We start from the raw sequence: 6,031 nt of genomic DNA, 5'->3' as shown, positions 1-6,031 counted from the left end.
TAAATATATTCTGGAACAAGTTTTGGGACATAGTATTTAGTATGTTTCTGTAGAGGTTCAGTTCTTCCCCCTATATCATTCCACAAAATCTCTTTTTTCTAGAAGTACTATAGTTACACGCTTTGCACCTGGTAATAGTTCATTGTGAGAGACATAATGTAGCTGATGTAATAAGGATTCGGGTGTTAAATTCAGGAGCACTGTCGGAAAATCCTAACGAACTTCCTCATATCTCTTATTCAATTTTTTAAACTCTTAATGTTTCTGGAATAAAGCTTCCATAAACTCCCGCAGCTGTGCTATTTTGCACATCCACCACCACAGTTATCTCTCCTGAGCTAGTTTCCAGTTAGGGTAAAATGGAAGGAAAACTACATTTCCTGAAGAGTAGTGCCTAAATGACTAAAAAGCTTTGGCAACACTGATGTGAAAAATTTCCACGTGGTGATTAAAAATTAAGCCAGAAGTTAGGAAACTTGGAATTTGAAACTGAAGTGCACATCTGATGCTTTCTTACTCTGTCCCAGCTGTTGGTATCCCATTTGAAATACGTTCCAGTTTTAAGGGGAGCTGACCATTTTCCATCCAATTTCATAAGCTCTAAAGGAACAGGTCTTTGTAAATCTTGTGGAGAGACCTATCAGATGAGAGAGATCTCAGAGTTTTTTGAATCACCTTCCACACTAAGACACTTCAAATAAAAAATAGTTAAGATACAGAATTTCAGACACGGCCTTCTAACATTTGCTGTGGAAATATAGAATCATAGAATGGCTTGGATCGAAAAGGACCTCAAAGATCAAAAAGTTCCAATCCTCCTTACACTGACAAAGTTGCCGACCATTAATCAGGCACTAATCCAGGTTGTCCAGGGCCCCATTCAACTTGACCTTAAACATTCCCAAGGATAGGGCATCCCCAACTTCTCTGGGCAGCTTGTGCTAGTGTCTCAACATCCTCTCAAAGAAAAATTTTGCACTAACATCTAATCTAAATCTTCCTTCTTTTAGAATCACAGAATCATAGAAACGGATCACCAGCTGGATTTAACTCCATTAACCACTAACTTTCAAAGGTCACCCCTACCCAAAGAAAGGTATACGTGTCCAGGCCACAGGCAGCCAGTTTCCCCAGGAGAATACTGTGAAAGACCGTGTCAAAGGCTTTGCTGAAGTCTAGGTAGACTACATTGACAGTCTTTCCTTCATCCACCAATCCGGTCACCCAGTCATTGGGGATGAGGTTGGTCAAGCACAACCTGCCTTTCATGTAGCCGTGCTGGCTGGGCCTGATCCCCTGGATGTCACACACATGCTGTGTGATTCCACCCAAGACGATTTGCTCCACAACTTTCCCTGGTAGTGATGTCAGGCTGACAGGCCTGTAGTTCCCCGGATCCTCCTTATGGCCCTTCTTGTAGATGGGAGTCACATTGGCAAGCCTCCATTCTCTGGGACCTCTCCAGATCACCAGGAGCACTGGTGGATGATCACCAGGGTTGTATTCTGTGAACTATCCCAGACTTCCAGATCAGGGTATAAAGTGTCCCAAGGATAACTGATCTGCCTATTAAAGGCAGATGTAAAGAAGGCATTGAGGATCTTAGCCTTCTCCATATCCTCAGTGGTCACATTCCCTGATGTATCAAGTAAAGGATGGAAATTATCCTTGGTTCTTCTCTTACCGTTGATATATTTGTAAAAGGATTTCTTATTCTCTTTTACTGCAGTCACCAATCTGAGTTCAAGTTGGGCTTTTGCCTTCCTAGCTTCCTCCCTGCATTCCTTAGCAACTTCCTAGTAATTTCCCCAAGTAGCCTGTCCCTTCTTCCAGAGAACATAGACTCTCTTTTTATTCCGGAGTCTCAGCAATAGTTCCCGGTTCATCCACACTGGTTTTCTTCCCCTACAGCTCGCTTTATGGCACTCAGGAACAGCCTGTTCTTGTGCCTTTAAGATTTGCATCTTTAAGAGTGTCCAGGCTTCCCGGACTCCTTTCCCTTAAGGAGTCCTAAGCAGTCTTAAGTCCTTAGGGAGACTTAAGGAGTCACTCCCAAAGGACCCCTGCAACAAGCATCCCAGGCAGTTAAAGATAGCAGTTTTGCTAGTCATCCTTCTGACATCTCCAAGAATAGAGAATTCTGCAATTTCTTGGTTGCTCTGCCCAAGCCAGTCCCCAGCCTTCACATCTCCTACCAGTTCTTCACTGTTAGTGAAGAGCAGGTCTAGCAGAGCACCACCCCTGGCAGGCTCTTGTACCAGCTGCGTAAGGAAGCTATCTTCCACATGCTCTAGGAACCTCTTGGACTGCTTCCTCTGTGCTTTATTATACTTCCAACATGTATCAGGGAAGTTGAAGTTTAAAGCCACTCCTTCTTTTAGTTTAAAGCAATTCTTCCTTCTCCTATCACTATCAGGCTGTGTAAAAAGTTAATCTCCTTCCTGATTATAAGTTCCTTTTAAGTATTAGAAGACCAAAATGAGATCTCCCTGGATCTTTCTCCAGCCTGATCAAGCTCATTTCCCTGTGAGCCTGTCTTCACAAAAAAGATGCTCCAGACCTCTGAACAACTTCGTGTCCCTTCTCTGGATGTGCTAACTGTTCCACATCCTTTCTGTGCTGGGTGTGCCAGACCTGGGTGCAGTACTCCAGACAAGGCCTCATGAGTGCAGGATACGGGAGGACAATCACATCCCTCTCCCTACTAGTCACCCTCTGTTGATGTAGCCCAGGTCTAGTAGGCTGCAAGAGCATACTGCTAGCTTGTGTCTAGTCTTTCAGCTACGAGGATCCCCCAAGTCCTTGCTGCAGGGTTGATCTCAGTGAGTTCTTCTCCTGCTCTTTACACATATCTGGGATTGCCTTGACCAGATAGAAGACCTTTCTCTCGGCCTTGTTGAACCTGATTCAGTTTACAAGGACCTACTTCTTGACTAGATCCCTCTGGATGCCATCACTTCCTCCTGTCATATCAACTACACCACTCAGCTTGATGTTATCTGCAAACTTTCTGAGGGTTCATTTGATCCCACTATCTATGCCATTCATAAAGATGCATTCTTAAGGAGCACCTAAGACTGACTCCTGGGGGACACCACACATCGCTGGTCTTCACCTGGGACAAAGCCACTAACCCACAACCCTCTGCTGTGACTATCCAACCAATTATTTATCTACCAAATAGTTCAGCCTAAAATCCATCTCTCTCCAATTTAGAGAGAAGGATGTAATATGGAACAATGTCAAAGGCCTTGAAGAAGGAGGTCTAGGCAGGAACTAACAGCGCACTCAGGAGACCCTCAAGATGTTCAACAAATCCAAGGTCTTGCATCTGAGAGACAACAATTCCCATGATCAGTGCGAACTGGGGGTGAAAGGATAGAGCAAAGCCCTACCAGAAAATACTTGAGCATAGATGACAAGCTGGACATGTGCCAGCAATGTGCCCTTCCAAAACAAAAAGCCAACTGAATCCTGGCCTGTATCAAAAGAAGCATAGTTATCAGGTTGAAGGAGGCAATCCTATCCTTTGCTCTGATGAGACCACCCGGAGTACCATGACCAGGCAGAGTCTGCAGTACAAAAGAGACAGAGACCTGTTGGAGCACTTCCAGAGGAGGGCCACAAAAATGATTGAAAGGTAGGTCTGAATGACTATGGAAGCTCAAGTTTCTCACACTGTTTTAACGTGAAAATATTCTTATGCAGGAGCAACTAAAAAAGAAAAAATAATCCTGATAAGAACCGATCATTTCACAGATAAATAATTTTTTATTGTGTCTTGATTTAAAAGTCAAGTGCTGTGTCCTGCACTTTGGTCACATAAATGCATGCAGCACTGTAAGTCTGGAGCTTGTATATGTGAATATATGTATATAGTGATATGAGCCAGCAGTGTGCCTGGCTTGGCAAGAAGTCCAAGATCCTGGCTTAAGTTAGAAAGTGCAGTCTACAGGACTAGGGAGATGTTTCCCTTAACCCAGCACTGGTGAGAGCGGCACATTTGGTACTGTTCATTTTTGTGCCCCTCACTGAAGTACTGGAGGATGTCCAGAGAAGGGCATTGAAGCTGGTAAAGGGGCTGAAGTATGATTCGTATGGGAAACAGCTGAGAGAAATAGGATTGTTTAGTTTGGAGAAGAGGAGGCTCAGGGGAGACTGTATAGCTCTCTACAACTCCATGAAAGGAGGTTGAAGTGAAGTAAGGGTTGGCCTCTTTTCCTAGGTAACTAGTGATAGATGTGAAGTAATGTCCTCAAGTTTTGTCAGGGGAGGTTAAGATTGGATATTAGGAAAAAATTCTTCTCAGAAAGAGTGGTGATGCACTGGAACAGGCTGTACACGGAAGTGATGAAGTCAAGAATCACGGTGATGTGGCCTTGAGGGACATTGCTTTGTGGGAAATGTGGTGACTTTCAGACTAGATGATCTTAGATGTTTCTTCCAGCTTTAATGATTCTATGATTCTATGATATATGAAAGTATCATTATATTTCTCATATCTGAAGACCTCATCGAAACTGACCTGACTAGCAATGAAGATAAATAACTCTAACATATTTCTATATAACAGAGTTTCAACAGTTTTCTTTTAAAGCAAAAGTGGTAATTTGATATACTCACTAAAGTATGTGTAAGTGTAAAATCACTTAAACCAATAAATCCTCTTGGATGAACTTGTAAAGCATTTACTCTTGTTCATTAAAAGTCCTAAGACAAATATATGAATCATTTTTGAAATCTATATTTCTTTTTGCCTAGAATGTGAGATTAATCTCTACCAAAATATCTGGGAAATCATTGACTCCAAGCTAAATACATGCTCACTACTTAGCTCTGCTGAAGTCAAAGGCATTTGGATCATCCCATATAAAAATTATATATATATTATTTTTATTCCTTCCCGTTACCTGAGATCTCAATGGGAACATAACTGCTAATGTATCTCTAACTTAGACTGTAATAAATGAATTCAGAATTTTATCACCTTTTTCAGCACTGCAAGTATTCCCATCAAGGCTGCTTTCTGACATATCTATATTCAATGTGACTATATTCAGCATGCACATTATTGCTCTGATAATGTATCATGAGATTCTACTACATAGCAAATAATTGATTTTATACTTATATTTTTCATTTCTTCACTTCCTGTCAGATCTACTTGCCAATTTTTTATTTAATTTTTAATAGAATTAATTTTATAATAGCAAATCACATAGTTACTCACTCTTTTCCTCTCCTTTACATAAACTACATATTTGATGTTCCTCTATGTATTTTATGAACATCAACAAGTCTAATAGCACTTTTTTATCCTTCTTCTCTACTACTTTGTTTTAATTCTGACTTTATTGAATCTTTTCTTTTTGGAGTCCATAATTTCTACAAAACTCAGAATAATAGAATCACAGAATCACAAGGTTGGAAACAACATGCAAGATAATCTAGTCCAACCGTCTTCCCATTACCATTGCTACCACAAACTAAACCATACCTTGTAGCTCCTTATCCAGGCGCCTCTTGAACACTGCCAGGGACGGCAACTCCACCACCTCCCTGGGCAGGTTATTCCCCAGTGTCTGACCACTGTCTGAGAGAAAAAGATTTACTTATGTCTAATCTAAACCTCCTCTGGTACAACCTGTGGCCATTTCCTCGGGTTCTGTTCATTGCCTGGGAGAAGAGGCCTAACCTGTCCTCATCACAACCTTCCCTCGGGAAGTTGTAGAGGGCAATAAGGTCTCCCCTGAGCCTCCTCCAGATTAAACAGTCCCAGGTCTCTCAGCCACTCCTCATAAGACTTGTGCTCCAGATCCCTCACCAGTTTTGTTGCCCTTCTCTGGACATGTTCTAGAGCCCTCAATGTTTTTCTTATAGTGAGGGGCCCAAAAATGCCAATTCTGTATTTTATGATCATCTCTAGTGATTCTAGTACATGCATTTGCACATGATTAATAACCTCTAGATTCTGGCCACACATCATACATTCTGGATTTACTGGATTTAACTTTTATTCTACCATCTTGCT

The sequence above is a fragment of the Meleagris gallopavo genome, chromosome 2 (genome assembly GCF_000146605.3).
Source record: "Meleagris gallopavo isolate NT-WF06-2002-E0010 breed Aviagen turkey brand Nicholas breeding stock chromosome 2, Turkey_5.1, whole genome shotgun sequence".
Lineage (NCBI taxonomy): Eukaryota > Metazoa > Chordata > Aves > Galliformes > Phasianidae > Meleagris > Meleagris gallopavo.
The sequence above is the reverse complement of the archived record's forward strand: the minus strand, read 5'-3'. Positions refer to the sequence as shown.